Below are 16,357 nucleotides of genomic sequence, written 5' to 3'. Positions count from 1 at the left end.
CCACTCAGTGTGTGTGTGTGTGTGTGTGTGTGTGTGTGTTGATTTCAGAGAGGAAGGGAGAGAGAGATAGAGCTAGAAACATCAATGATGACAGAGAATCATTGATCAGCTGCCTACTGCATGCCCCCTACTGGGGATCGAGCCCACAATCCAGGCATGTGCCCTGACTGGGAATCAAACCATGACCTCCTGGTTCACAGGTCAACACTCAACCACTGAGCACACCGGCTGGGTAAAGGGATTGCCTTTTGAGCCTTTTCATGGCACTTGATTGGGACTGTGTGCAGGTCATACATGATAAATCCTGTCAATGTTACTATCATCCTAAGCCTTTGGCTTCCCTCCTCCATATCATGCCAGGAACCTCTAGCATCTCACCCTCATTAACTACAGGTCACAGTTGAGCCCCAGTTTCAGCCAGCCAACTTGGTAAGCCCTTAGAGCCACCTTCAGCTGCATGTACTGACACATTAAATCCAGAATCTCTAGTAAGTGAACCCATATCAATGAATTCTGCCCAGTCTAGTGTTACATTCTGTCCTTCTTATCTAACATCCTTAGAATCTGCTTCTGTTCCCTGGGTTTCTGCCAATATATACCAGCAAGGTCTTACAATTCTTTTAAAAAATTATTCCAGCCCTGGCTGGTGTTTCTCAGTGGTTAGAGCGTTGCCTTGCACACCAATAGATCACGGGTTCAATTCCTTATCAAGGGCATATAGCTAGGTTTCAGGTTCAATCCCCTGCCCCGGTAGGGGGTGCATGTGGGAGGCAATCAATGGGTGTGTCTCTCACATTGATTTTTTCTCTCTCTCTCCCTCCCTCCCTTTCTCCCTTCCACTTTCTCTAAAAACCAATGGGAAAAATATCCTCAAAAGAGAGAGAGAGGGAGAGAATGAGAGAGAGAGAGGGAGAGAGAGAGAGAGAGAGAGAGAAACATCGATAGGCTGCCTCCTGCATGCCCCTACAAGGGATTGAACAAGGAACCCCTCGGTGCACAGGATGACAACCAACCAATTGAGCCACACTGGCCGGAGCTTACAATTCTATTGGAATATAAGCCATTTCCTCCTTGGTTATTGTGTACATATGCATGCTGAGCTTTGACCTCAGTTGTGGCTCTATCAGCAATAGGGGGTGGTTGTGGTGGGTCTTGAGGAGAAGAGGCATCCCTTTTCAAGGCATCTGGACCATGTGAGTTTATCACAGGGTTTTCACAGAGAAAAAGGCTAGTCTCAGATACTAAAGGGCTAGCTACTTAGTAAGGGAGGCTCAGAGAGACTTGGTAGTTCAAGATTGTCCGTTTCATGTGGGACCAAACAGTTGTCCCCATTCCAAGTGTTGGGATCTCCCATTCTTTACCAGTCAGTGTCAAGAATGTGACTCCGTCATTGCAATTCAACAACCTACTCAATGAAACGTAGTGTTTGGTTTTCAGCAATATTAGCCCTGCAGCTACAACAAAGAACAGCCTCTCTTATGCACCACAAAAGCTCTCTGGTTCTTAGACTGTGACTGAACTGCTCAAATGCATTACAAGATATCAATCCCACATCCCAGTCCTTATAGTCACGATTACTGCCATAACGGTCAAGTGCAGCAGCCATTTAAGGCATCTAAGGCATGTGCTTCAGTTAGCACTTCATCACAATCAACAGTAAGTTGATTAATTGCGATGCCACTGCTCGCCATCGATTACTAGCCATCCATTTTCCATTGGCAAGCACTATGCTGAAGCCTGAAGGAGGTGGGAATGAACCAATCCCACAGCTGCATCTCTGCAGGTCTATTTCCTGGGGTCAGTCCTGATAACAATTCTGTCCGTCTGTGCCCTGTCTGAAGGGAGGAATGGCACAGTAATTTGAACAGGAAACGTTAATACAAGGAATTACCTATAACAGGGGATTAGAATGATGAGGAATTGGCTAGTAAGATGTAAAGAGAACTCTAAGGAACATAGGAATAACAGAATTCAGATGTGGTCACTATCCCTAGGCTAAGATACAATGTCCCTGGAGCTGAGATGCAGATTTTGTTGGAGAGGCATGACTGTAGCTCACTGGATGACAGAGTATTATAGTGTGGTACTGATGCAACCTGTTGGAAATCTATCTTCTGGAACTTGCCAGATATCTGCCTGCTGCAGGGGGGCGAGGGGAGCTGTTCACAGGGAGCCGCTGGCTTCCATGCTCTGCAGGAGCCAGGCCCTGGGGAAGCTGCAAGTGCTGCAGTATCCAGAGGCCCTGTGCTTGCTGCCAAGCTGCCTAGGGGTGAGTGCTGGTGCGAGGGGAGAGCTGCTGGTCACTGGCTGCTGCTGGCTGCCATGTCCTGCAGGAACCCAGGAATGGAAGAGTCTGATGCCAGAAAAAGTCATGCAGAAGGAGACTGCCAAGCCAGCACACAGGAATCAGGAAGGAAACCTCTTTTCCTCTTGCAATATCTCTTCAGCACTCTCTCCTGAGAAAGCTTCAGTGCCAGCTGGCAAAGGAAAAATACCTCAAATATGTTCCATGATCACAGAACAGGCAGGAAGGATGAACTTTAAGTTGAGAGGCAATAAATTGATAACCAGCACACCAAAGGTCAAAAGGGAAATCAGAAGGAAAATGTAGAAGTATTTTGAATGGAATTTAAATGCAAACAAATGTATCAAAATGTATGGAATGCAGCAAAAGCAGTGCTTCCAAAGACATTTATAACATTAAATGCTTATATTAGGCTCCCAATTACTATCTTTCTGCTGCCATCTTGGTTCTGCATTGCCCGCACAGAATGCTGGGTGAAGCCACAGAAACTGTCTCTGTCACAGAATGAGTTGCCACAGCCCCAGGCTGAGACAGGATCTGAAACAGAACCTGACAGTGATGGATCAGTACCAGAGCTCAAAGAACAAGATTCCACCCCGGCAACCATACAAGCTCAGCTAGCAGCAGCAGCTGAAATCGATGAAGAACCAGCCGGTAAACCAAAACAGAACCGAAGTGAAAAGAAGGCACAGAAGGCTATGTCCAAACTGAGTCTTTGATAGGTTATAGGGGTTACTAGGGTCACTCTGACATCTAAGAATGTCCTCTTTGTCATCACAAAGCCAAATGTCTACAAGACTCCAGCTTCAGCTACCTATAGAGGTTTGGGAGAAGCCAAGATTGAGGATTTATCTCAGCAAGCACAGCTAGCAGCTTCTGAGAAATTCAAAGTTCAAGGTGAAGCTGTCTCAAACATTTAAGAAAGCACACACACTCCAACTGTACAAGAGGAGAGTGAAGAAGAGGCTGATGAAACAGGCGTAGCCCTGGCAGGTTTGGCTCAGTGGATAGAGCGTCAGCCTGTGGACTCAGGGGTCCCAGGTTTGATTCTGGTCAGGGGCCCATGCCCAGGTTTCAGGCTTGATCCCCAGTGTGGGGTGTGCAGGAGGCAGCCATTCAATGATTCTCTCTTATCATTGATGTCTCCGTCTCTCTCTTCCTCTCCCTTCCTCTTTGAAATCAATAAAGAAAGAAAAGAAACAGGCATGGAAGTTAAGAACACAGAACTGATCATGCCAAGCAAATGTGTGGAGATATTATGGAATTAACAATGTAACCATTCAAAAAAGAGGAGTTTTTGTTTTGTTATTTTGTTTGTTTGTTTGTTTGCTTGTTTTTGTATTTCAAAAAAGTAACTGCAGCTTGGCTTGAAATTTGGACTGTTTCTATGATTAATAAAGCTATGGCTTCCGAAAAGAAGAATTGTCTCAGATCAATGACCTCATATTCCACCTTAAGAAACTATGATAAAAAGTGGAAATTAAACCCAAAGTAAGCAGAAGAAAGGAAATAATAAAGATAAGAATAGAAAGCACCAAAATACAAAGGAAAAACTATAGAGGAAATTTAAAAAAACTGATAGTGGGCTCTTTGGGAAGATCAATAAAGTTAATGAAACGCTAGCCAAATTAATAAGGGAAAAAAGAGAGATGACCCAAATGACTGATATCAAGAATGAGATATAGGACAACACTACAGATCCTGCAGAAATTAATATAATAATAAGGGGATGATATAAAGAGCTTTATGGCAATAAATTTGACAATTTAGGTAAAATAGACACATTCCTTAAAAGATACAAGCTACCAAGTTCACTCGAGAAAAAAACACACACCACCAACCTGAATAGTCATATGTCTTTAAAGAAATTTATTTCATAGTTAAAAACTTTCCCACAAAGAAAACCTTATGTCCAGATGGCTTTACTGGTGAATTTGATCGAACAGTTGTGGAAGAAATAATAGCAATTGTATGCAAACTCTTCCAAGAGAAAGAGAGGAATTATTAACCTTTTGCACTCAGATGTTGAGTGTGACTCGACACGGTTAGCATTAGAATAAAGGAATCGAGAAAAAAGCAAGCGAGTGCAAAGGGTTAAATTTGTATTGCTGCATAACAGACTACAAACTTAATATCCTAAGTCAATATTCATTTATTATAGCAGTTTCTATAGGTCAAAAGTTCAGCACAAAATGACTGGGTTCTCTGCTCAGGTTATAACAAGGCTGAAATCTAGGTGTTGTCTAGAGGCTCTGGGGAAAATATGCTTCTAAGTTCATTCTTGTTATTGGCACAATTCAGTTCCTTGCCGTTGGAGGAGGAGTTCCCACTTACTTGCTGGCTATCAGCTGGGGCTGATCTCATCTCCTAGAAGCCAACCACATTCTTTGCCACGTGGCCTCCCTCTGTCTACAAGCCAACAACAGTGTGTCACACATTTCCTATCCTTCTGATTTTGGACCTTAATTACACGTGCAAAATCCCTTTACAGCAGCAAGTCGATTCATGTTTCATTAAATAACTACAAGAAGGTATGTGAACACCAGAGGCTTCGAACCTTGGGAGCCATCTCGGAATTCTGCCTGACAAGGAGGGAACACATCCCATTATATTCTATGCATTCAGCATTATCCAGATCCTGATATCAAAACCAGACAAAGAAATCCCAACAAGTTACTTTGTGGCTACCGGCAAACTGATTGTGAAATGTATAAAGGAGAGGCAGAAGATCCAGAATAGCTAACACAGTGTTGAAGGAGAAGAACAGAGTTGGAGGACTGATGCTACCCAACTTCAAGACTTACTATAAAGCTACAGTAATTACGACAGTGTGGTGTTGGCAAAAGAACAGTCAACTAGATTAATGGAACAGAAAAGAGAGAGCCCCAAAGTAGACCCATATAAATATATTCAACTTATTTTGACAAAGGTGCAAAAGTAATAAAATGGAACAAAGTCTTTTTGGCAGGTGCTGACACCTATCAGGTGTCTATAATCAAAACAACAAAAGAAAATTGTTGCAAGGATGTGGAGAAATTAGAACTCTTGCACCCTGCTGATGGGAATGCAAACTGGTGCTACCGCTATTAAAAACCATAAGGAGGTTCCTAAAAAATTTTAAACTGGAACTGTCTCTTGACCTAGCGATCCCACTTCTGGGTATATATCCTAAGAATCCCAAAACACCAATTAGAAAGAATATATGCACCCCTATGTTCATAGCAGCACAATGTACCTTAACCAAGATCTGGAAACAGCCCAAGTGCCCATCAGCAGATGAGTGGATGGTACATCTATACCATGGATGAGTGGATGGTACATCTATGTACCATGGTACATAGCAGCTGTGGTACATCTATACCATGGAATACCATGCAGCTATAAAAAAGAAGGAGCTCTTACCCTTTGCGACAGCAAGGAGGGACCTGGAGAGTATTATGCTAAGCGAAATAAGCCAGTCAAAAACAACTATCACATGAGATAGTTGATCAACCAAAGGACTTGTATGCATGCATATAAGCATATCCAATAGACACAGACACTAGGGGGGTGGTGAGGGCACGAGCGGGGGGGGGTGAGGGGGCAATGAGGAGATAAGGACATGTATGTAATACCTTAATCAATAAAGAAAAATAAAGATTTTCAACTTTCACTTAGTAAAAAAAAAATCACATGATCTCACTTATAGGTGGAATCTAATGAACAAAATAAACTGATGAACAAAATAGAACCAGAGGCACGGATGCATGGAATAGACTGACAGCTGTAAAGTGGAGAGGGTTTGGGGGGCTGAATGAAAGAAGGTAAAGACATTAGTACATTATTAAAATGTTTTTTTAAGTGTTTTTCCCTAAGGCAGTGGTCGGCAAACTCATAGTCAACAGAGCGGCAAACATGCAAACACACACACACACACACACACACACACACACACACACACATTTGTAACACAAACAGTGTGGTGATAGCCAGAGTGGAAGGGAGGTGGGGGCTGGGTGAAGGTGGGCAAAAGGGGGAAATGGGGACAGAAGTAGACTCGGCTTTGGGCGATGGGCACATGATGCAGTGTGTAGATGTTTTGTCTAGTTGTACACTTGAAACCTGTATGGTTTTGTGAACCAACGTTACCCCAATAAATTCAATAAAAAATTAACTCAGAATGGATTATAGGCCCAAATGTAAAATAAAAACTATAAAACTTAAAAGATACCAAAGGAGAAAATCTAGGTGACCTTGTGTTGGGCAATGTCTCTTTTAGTATATACTTTTAAAATATGCTTTTAAAAATTGACTTTAGAGAGAGAGGAAGGGATCAATGAAAGAGAGACATCACATTGATTGGCTGCCTCCTGCACGCCCCCTACTGGTGTCAAGTCCACAACCCAGGCATGTGCCCTGACCAGGAACGAAACCAGCGACCTTTCGGTATATGGGATGACAATCCACTGAGCCACACCAGCTGGCTGGCAATGACTTTTTATATGCAACACCAAAGCCACAATCCATGAAAGAAAGAATTGATAAACTGGACTTCATTAAAATAAAAAAAATTCTGGTCTGTGAAAGACACTGTTAGGCGAATGAAAAGACCAGCCATACACTGGGAGAAAATATTTGCAAAAGACATATCTGAAAAGGACTGATATCCAAAATATACTAAGAATACTTAAAACTTAATAGTAGAAAAAAAAACCCCAATTAAAAAAACGAGCCAAAAATCTTAGGCACCTCACCAAAGAAGATAAACAGATGGCAAATAAGCATATGAAAGGATGATCCACATCCTGTGTCCTAGTGAATTGCAAATGAAAATAAGATACCTTACACAGCCATCAGAACAGCCACAATCTAGAGCACTGATACTGCTCTCTAAGATGTGTGACAAAGGAAGTCTCATTCATTGCTGGTGGGAATGCAAAATGGTGCAACCACTTTGGAAGACTGGAAGCTTCTTAGAAAATGACACACTCTCAACATACCATCCAGCAATTGTGCTCCTTGGTATTTACCCAAAGAAATTTGAAAACTATGCCCACACAAAAATCTGCTCATGGATGTTTGTAGCAGCTTTATTCATAATTGTACAAACTTGGAAGCAACCAAGATGTCCTTCAGTGGCGAATGGATAAATAAACTGTAGTACATCCAATCTAATATCAATCAGTGCTTAATAGAAATGAGCCATCAAGCCATGAAAATACATGGAGGAACTTGAAATGCATAGTACTAAGTAAAAGAAGCTGACCTGGAAAGGTTATATATTGTATTGTCCCAACTCTCTGACATTCTCAAAAAGGCAAAACGATGGAGACAGTAAAAAGATCAGTGGTTTCAAGGGGTTAGGGGGAGGGGGATATAGGCAGAGCACAGAGGATTTTTAGGGCAGTGAAACTATACTGTGTAATACTGTAGTAGATGCATAGCCTATAAATAGTCAGTATACATTTGTCCAAACCTATAGAATTTACTACTCATAGAGTGAACTCTAATGTAAATTATGGACTTGGGTGATCATAATGTCTCAATGTAGGTTCATCAACTGTAACAAATGTACCACTCTGGTACAGGATGTTGAAGATGGAGGAGGCTATGCATGTGGAGGCAGGAGGCATAAGGGAAATTGCTGTACCTTCTGCTCAATTTTGTTATGAACCTAAAACTGCCTTAACAAAAAAGTCTATTTTAAAAACAGACAAAGATATTACACGAAAACTGCAGATCAACTATCCCTCATAAACATATACTAGTGACCTGGTGCACAGATTCGTGCACATTGAAAGGAAATTAATTAGAAGGTGGCTGGTGGTGTGGGGCTGGGTGAGATGGATCAGACATGCGCTGGAGCCAACCTCCCGTGGTCCCTCCCTGGTGTCTGCGGAGTGAGTGGGGTCCCTCCAGCTGGTGGGGTCCCTTGGCCTAGCCTGCGGGGATCGGGCCAAAACCGGCTCTCCGACATCCCCCGAGGGGTCCCGGTGTGCGAGAGGGCACTCTGTAAAGTTGCTGTTGTACAGGGTGTAGAACGCAAATGCAAGTGTGCAATAAGCCAGATTCGGGGCGACAGTGCCCCAGCAACAACACATGGCTGAAGGTGGAATCACACGGCCCTGCAAGGAATCAGGCTCCCTCCTCTCTGTTTCAGGGTGCATCACCCGAGAACCAGAGAACCACTGCTACCAAGTCATTGCAGCTTGGCAGCTCCTGCATTGAGTGTCTGCCCCCTAGTGGTCAGTGCATGTCATAGCAACCAGTTGGACAGTGGGACACATTAGCCTTTTTATATCTATACTAGAGGCCCAGTGCATGAAATTCGTGCACGGGGTGGAGGAGTGTCCCTCAGCCCAGCCTGCACCCTCTCCATATGGGACTCCTTGAGGGATGTCCGACCGTCCTGCTGGACTAAATGGGCAGTCGGACATCCCTCTCACAATCCAGGACTGCTGGCTCCTAACTGCCCTCCCCTGCAGACCTGGTCCCCCCAAACTTCCCTCCCCTGCTGGCCTGGTTCCCCCCAACTGCCCTCCCCTGCAGGCCTGGGTCCCACCCCACAACTGTCCTTCCCTGCAGGCCTTGCCACCCCCCAAATGCCCTTCCCTGCAGGCCTGGGTCCCCCCCAACTGTCCTCCCCTGCAGGCCTTGTCCCACCCCAATTGTCCTCCCCTGCTGGCCTGGTCTCCCCCAACTGCCCTCCTCTGCTGACCTGGTAACCACTAACTTCCCTCCCTGCTGGCCTGATGCCCACAACTGCCCTCCCCTGCAGGCATGGGTCCCCCTCAACTGTACTCCACTGCAGGCCTAGTCCTCCCCGCAACTGTACTCCACTGCAGGTCTGGTCCCCACCCAACTGCCCTCCCTGCAGGCCTGGGTCCCCCCCAACTGTCCTCCCCTGCAGGCCTTGTCCCACCCCAATTGTCCTCCCCTGCTGACCTGGTCTCCCCCAACTGCCCTCCTCTGCTGGCCCGGTCACCCCTAACTGCCCTCCCTGATTGCCTGATTTCCCCTAACTGCCCTCCCCTCAGGCCTGGTCCCCCCCAACTGCCCTCCCCTGCAGGCCTGGTCCCCCACAACTGCCCTCCTCTGCTGGCCTGGTCACCCCTAACTTCCCACAACTGCCCTCCTCTGCAGGCCATCTTGTGGCGGCCATCTTGTGTCCACATGGGGGAAGCCATCTTGTGTCTTGGAGTGACAGTCAATTTGCATATTACTTTTTTATTAGATAGGACTAGAGGCCTGGTGCACAACATTTGTGCACTGGAGGGAGAGGGGTCCCTCAGCCTGGCCTGCACCCTCAGGGGATGTTCGCCTGCTGGCTTAGGCCTGCTCCCCATCTGCTCGCTCCTTACCGCCTGCCTGCTTGCTTCTTACTGCCTGTCTGCTCGCTCCTTACTGCCTGCCTGCTCCCTCCTTACCACTTGGTTTGTCACTCCTTAGTGCTGCTGCACAGGTGGGAGAGGCTCCTGCCACCCCTGCACTCACCAGCCATGAGCCCGGCTTCTTGCTGAGTGGCGCTCCCACTGTGGGAATGCACTGACCACCAGGGGGCAGCTCCTGTGTTGAGTGTCTGGTTGTTCCGGTTGTTCCGGCCATTCCACCGTAATGGTCGCTGGGCTTTTATATATATATATAGATAGATGAGGGTTTTTAAAAAATATATTTTATTGATTTTTTACAGAGAGAAGGGAGAGGGATATAGAGTTAGAAACATCTATCAGCTGCCTCCTTCACACTCCCTACTCGGGATGTGTCTGCAACCAAGGTACATGCCCTTGACTGGAATTGAACCTGGGACCCTTCAATCCGCAGGCCGACACTCTATCCACTGAGCCAAACCGGTCAGGGATATAGATGAGTTTTTAACAAAATTTGAGCAAATCCAATCCAATACAATATATAAAAAGAGTAATACATTATGACCAAATGGGGTTTAATCCCAGGAATATGTGGTTGTTTTAACATTTGAAAATCAATCATTGTAATTCACCATCTTATCAACTAAGAAAGTAAAACCATATGATCATCTAAATTGATGCCAATAAAGCATTTGAAAAAATCCAACATCCATTTCTGATTAAAGAAAAGGAAACAAAAAAATAATCTCTTAGATAATTAAAAAATTTGGGGCTTCCTCAACCTGATAAAGGGAACCTACATAAAACTATAATTTATTTCATTTTTAACCTTTGCACTCGGATGTCAAGTGTGACTCGACACGGTTAGCATCAGTAGCAGGAATCGAGAAAAAGCAAGCAAGTGCAAAGGGTTAAAGGTAAAATTGTGTTTTCACCCTAAGATCAGGAAAAAGTCAAGGATATTTACTCCCACCATTTCTATTTAACATTTTACTGGAGGTTCAGCCAGGGCAATAGAGCAAGAAAAAGAAATAAAAGGCAGACTGACTGGAAAAGAAGAAGTAAAACTGTCTTCACTTGCACAAAATATGCTTGTCTATGTAGAAAATCCTATGGAATCTATAAAAATCTAAAATATCCTGAGGTTAGCTAGATTGCAAGATTTATGTTTAATTAAAAAAATCAATTGTATTTATTTTTTCAATGTTTTTTTCAATTGCAGTTTACATTCAATATTATTCTGTATTAATTTCAGATGCAAAGTGGTTAGACAATCAGGTACTTTACAGAGTGGCACCCCTGATAATTCAATTATCCACCTAGCACCATACATAGTTATTACAATACTAGAGGCCTGGTGCATGAAATTTGTGCATGAGGGGGGTTGTCCCTCAGCCCAGCCTGCACACTCTCCAATCTGGGACCCCTCGAGGGATGTCCGGCTGCTCGTTTAGGCCCGATCCTAGCCGGATATTCCTCTACAATCCAGGACTGCTGGCTCCCAACTGCTCGCCTGCCTGCCTTCCTGATTGCCCCTAACTGCTTCTGCCTGTCAGCCTGATCACCCCCTAACTACTCCCCTGCCAGCCTGTTTGATGCCTAACTGCTCCCCTGCCAGCCTGTTTGCCCTTAACTGCCCTCCCCTACAGGCCTGGTCACCCCTAACTGCTCTCCCCTACAGGCCTGGGTCCCTCCCAACTGCCCTTCCCTGCAGGCATGGTCACCCCAACTTCCCTCCTCTGCAGGCTTAGTCACCCCTAACTGCCCTCCCCTGCAGGCTTGATCGCCCCCAACTGCCCTCCCTTGCAGACCTGGTTCCTCCCAACTGCCCTCCTCTGCTGGCCATCTGCTCTCTGCATCTATGAGTCTGCTTCTATGTTGTTCTTTTTAAAAATTTTATATGTTTATTGATTTCAGAGAGGAAAAGAGAGGGAGAGAGAGAGAAATATCAAGGATGAGAGAGAATCATTGATCTGCTGCTTCCTGCACGCCCCCTGCTGGGGATTGAGCCTGCAACCCAGGCATGTGCCCTTGATCAGAATCGAACCCGGGACCCTTCAGTCTGCAGGCCGATGCTTTATCCACTGAGCCAAACCGGTGAGGGCTATTTTATTCTTTAGACACCACATATAAGTGAAACATACGGTATTTGTATTTGTCTGACTTATTTCACTGAGCATAATACCTTCTAGGTCCATCCATGCTGTCTGTTGCAAAAGGTAATGTTTCATTATTTTTTATGGCAGAGTAGTATTCCATTGTGTACATGGACCACAGCTTTTCTATCCTCTCATCTATTTTTTAAAAATATATTTTTATTGGTTTCAGAGAGGAAGGGATCAAACCATAACCTCCTGGTTCATAGGTTGACACTCAACCACTGAGCCACGCCGGCTGGGCTATCCAGATGGGCACTTGGGTTGCTTTCATATCTTGGCTATTGTAAACAGTGCTGCAATGAACATGGGGGTGCATATATTCTTTTCAATTAGTGTTTCAGATTTCTTTGGATATATTTCCAGAAGTGAAATCGCTTGGTCATAAGTCAATTCCATTTTGAATTTTTGAGGAACCTCACACTGCTTTTCACAGTGGCTGCACTAATCTACATTCCCACCAACAGTGCATGAGGGTTCCCTTTTCTCCGCATCCTTGCCAATATTTGTTTGCTGATTTATTAATGACAGACATGCTGACTGGTATGAGGTGATAGCTCATTGTGGTTATAATTAAAAAATATTTTTATTCATTTCAGAGGGAAGGGAGAGGGAGAGAGGTACAGAAACATCAATGATGAGAGAGAATCATTGATCGGCTGCCTCCTACATGCCCCCCACTGAGAATCGAGCCCGCAATACAGGCATGTGCCCTTGATCAGAATCGAACCTGGGGCCCTTCAGTCTGCAGGCTGACACTCTATCCACTGAGGCAAACCAGCTAGGGAGCTCATTGTGGTTTTAATTTGCATTTCTCTGATGATTTCCTATGTCTGTTGGTCATTCGTATGTCTTCTTTGGAGAAGTGTCTATTCAGGTCTTCTGCCCACTTTTTAATTGGGTTATTTTCTTGCGTTGAGTTGTATATGTTCTTCATAAATTTTGGATATTAATTCCATATCAGATGTCTTATTGGCGAATATTTTCTTCCATTCAGTAGGTTGTCTTTTCATTTTATTGATGGTTTTCCTTGCTGTGCAAAACCTTTTTAGTTTTATATAGTCCCATTTGGTTATTTTTTCTTTTGTTTCCCTTCCTCAGAAGATATGTCAGAAAAAAAATATTGCTACAAGAACTTTCTGAGATTTTACTGCCTATGTTTTCTTGTTTATGATTTCAGGTCAGGTCTTACATTTAAGTTTTTAATCCATTGAGTTTATTCTTGTATATGGTATAAGAAGTTGGCCTAGTTTCATTTTCTGCATGTATCTGCCAATTTTCCCAACATAATTTATCAAATAGACTGTCTTTACCCCATGGTATGTGCTTGCTTCCTTTGTGAAATATTAGTTGATCATACAAGCATGGGTTTATTTCTGGGCCCTCTATTCTGTTCCATTGGTCTATGTGTCTGTTTTTATGCCAGTACCATGCTGTTTTGATTACTATAGCCTTGTAGTATAGTTTACCAGGTAGTGTGATACCTCCAGCTTTGTTCTTCTTTTTCAAGAGTATTTCTATATATTCTCAATTCATAGCCAGAAGTTGAAATGAAATTAAAAACATACCATAAAAATGTGAACTACCTAGGCAAAACATTTTAGCAAAAGACTCTGTTGTGTATACCCCGACCGTTGCTTTTCAAGCTTTGGTTGCTGAGGCATCCATTTCAAAGAGGCATCCATTTGAAGGCAGCTGTCTCCGATAACCACAGTGACAGCCTCCGGACTAAAGAGCCAGGTGCCTCATCATTTTCAGTTCCCACTCTTACGTTTTAAATTCACCAATAAAGAGCGAGCCTGCAAAACCCCAGGCCTCCACCTTCAACCCCATAAAAGTAAAACCCCAGAACTGTGCTCTCGCTCTTGCTCTCTCAGCTCTGTGTGGCCCCAGATGTGCTGTGTCATTTCCAGTTCTTGTAAGTAACAAACTTGTATCTTTTTCAAGTTTTCTCATGGTTCTTGCTGAAGGGCATCTTGTAATCATAATAAGAACCATAAGGGCTGGTCCAGCCACATTGGTTATTGATAGGCTGAGACCAGAACACGAGAGACCTCTTTTATTGATTTTTTTTTTTTTTTTTAGAGAGAGGAAGGGTTGCTGGACAGACCGGACCTGGGCTTCATGTCGTGATCTGCCATGGGCTGGAGGCTGGGGAAGCCCCGCCTCCTACTCTCACAGCCCAAGGAGCAATTTGGCTCACAGAGGGGGATGGAACTCCTAGGACATGGGCCTTTCACTACTGAAACTGAGGAGGTCCCGGGCAAACCAGGACAAGTTGGGTGTCATGGAGGACTGGACAGGATGCCTCTAGTTCCTACAGATTGCATCTAGGAGGGGAAAGAGGCAAAACATGCCCTCTAAAACTAGGCTATTTATTTTGAATTGCAGAAATACATGCTTACGGTGAAAAACAGACAACAAAACCCTCACCACCACCACCATCACCATTATCATCATTGAAACAAAACTCTCAAGCTTCAAGGGTTCGACTCTGGCTCACCTCAGGCCTCCAGGTCCCTATCCCTTTAACAGTGCTTTGTATGGCCCGCGCCTATATAAGCCTATTAAGCTCTATTTTTGAAGTCCTGGTAGGTAACCGTGTCCTACCTGGAAGACAGAGCAGCCACCTCCTCAGGCTCTCCCGCCTCCACGCTGGCCCCTCCCACCTACTCTCTGAGCAGCTGTAGACGTTTCAGATCACGGCTGGTAAGCTTTGGTGGTTTCCCATCTTAGAGTAAAAGCCCTGGGATCTGGCCCCTGTTCCTCTGACCTCAATTTCTATGTACTCATCACTCACTCCCCGGAGCTCCACTGCTCTTGCTTCTAGGGTAAAGTGACCAGATTTGAACATTGGTAAAGCGGGACACCATTGACCGGGAAGTGTGGGGGGGGGGGGATTCTTGATTAAAAATTTGGTCTATATGGAGCAACAAAAATTTTCATAGAACGCAAAAATAGTATTGTAATATATATTTTTAAATTTCAACATAAGTACAATTTACAAATATAATAACTAAAAATTATGTATAGTATTATTTTATTCTTTGGCATATTTCTCATTTGAGTGAATTTTTTTTAGCAGATTGCTGTCGTTGTTTAAAAGGTCATGAATTTGCTGTAACGTAAGTCGTAAGTGTCACTTTCAAGGCTGGCGCTAGACTTTTTGCCGCCACTATAAAATATAAATAATACGAGGACTGTCTGCTAAATTCAAGAAAATTTATGTGTTTATGAAATAAATAAATAACTTACCCTAAATTATCTGAATAGCTGATTTGTAATGACATCACTTGTTTAACTAGCTTACTAGCACGCAGTACAATGTGTATCGTCTGAGAGACAGTTACAAAATGTTTTCGTCATTGCCAATCCCAAAAAATGCCATTGTTCATTAAGTCCAAACAATGGTGGTCGAATTCTAACAACTGCTCAACAATGCGAACTTTGATAAGCAGTTCTCGATAATCAGTTCTCAACAATTATTTGTTATTATTAAAGTTTAACATGATAAAATTAACAAAAATAATATAAAACTCATATCCTGGCTAAATAGCCACAGGGCCGCCGAAAACCGTATATTCCCTTCCCGTTCTCCCGCCGTTCCCTAGCTTGTCGTGCATTCTTTCCAAAAATCGGGACTTTTTTAAAACACCGCGGGACGCGGGACAAATTGTTAAAAATCGGGACTGTCCCGCCAAAAGCGGGACGTCTGGTCACCTTATTCTAGGTGTCATGTGTTGGGACCCTTTACACTGGCTGTTCCCTCTGCCTGGAACATTCTTCCTTGAGATCCCCCAGTGGCTTATACCCTCACTTCTTCCAAGCATGTCCTCAACGTCAACTGTCACCTCCTCAGAGGCCTTCCTTGACCACCCCAGCTAAAATGGGCTCCCTCCTCAACTCTCTGTCCTTTTACTTCGCTTTATTTTTCTTCAGAGAAGAAGAAAAGTCATTTACTCTCTGATGTATTGATTCTCTGCCTTCCCCATTAGAATGTCAGCTTCATGATGGTAGGAATTTATGCCTGGCACATAGTAAGTGCTCAATAAATGTTTGTTGAATGACTGAGTGAACAAAGCAGAAGGACAGAAGCAACAAAAAGGAGTGGTGTTGCCCTGCCTGGTGTTGCTAAGTGGCTAGAGCGCCAGCCCACACACCAAAGGGTCTCAGGTTCGATTCCTGGTCAAGGGCACATACCTGGGTTGCAGGTTCTCTCTTTTCTCTCTCTCTCTCCCCCTCCCTCCTTCCCTCCCTTCCACTCTCTCTAAAAATCAATGGAGCCCTAGCTGGTTTGGCTCAGTGGATAGAGCGTCGGCCTGCGGACTGATTCCAGTCAAGGGCACATGCCTGGGTTGTGGGCTCGATCCCCAGTGTGGGGCATGCAGGAAGCAGCTGATCAGTGATTCTCATCATTGATGTTTCTCTCTCCCTTCTCTCTAAAATCAATAAAAATATATATTAAAAAATAAAATAAAAAATAAAAATCAATGGAAAAAATATTCTCAGATGAAGATTAACAACAACAAAAAGGAGGGCTGGTGCCCTGA

General features: G+C 44.1%; 1 pseudogene; it reads left to right on the top strand.

The window, feature by feature from the left end:
• Positions 1-2,771: 2,771 nt before the first annotated feature.
• On the top strand, positions 2,772-3,309 carry LOC103301360 (nascent polypeptide-associated complex subunit alpha-like; annotated as a pseudogene).
• Positions 3,310-16,357: the final 13,048 nt, after the last annotated feature.

This window comes from Eptesicus fuscus, chromosome 1 (genome assembly GCF_027574615.1).
Source record: "Eptesicus fuscus isolate TK198812 chromosome 1, DD_ASM_mEF_20220401, whole genome shotgun sequence".
Lineage (NCBI taxonomy): Eukaryota > Metazoa > Chordata > Mammalia > Chiroptera > Vespertilionidae > Eptesicus > Eptesicus fuscus.
This window is presented reverse-complemented; position numbering and strand designations above follow the sequence as displayed.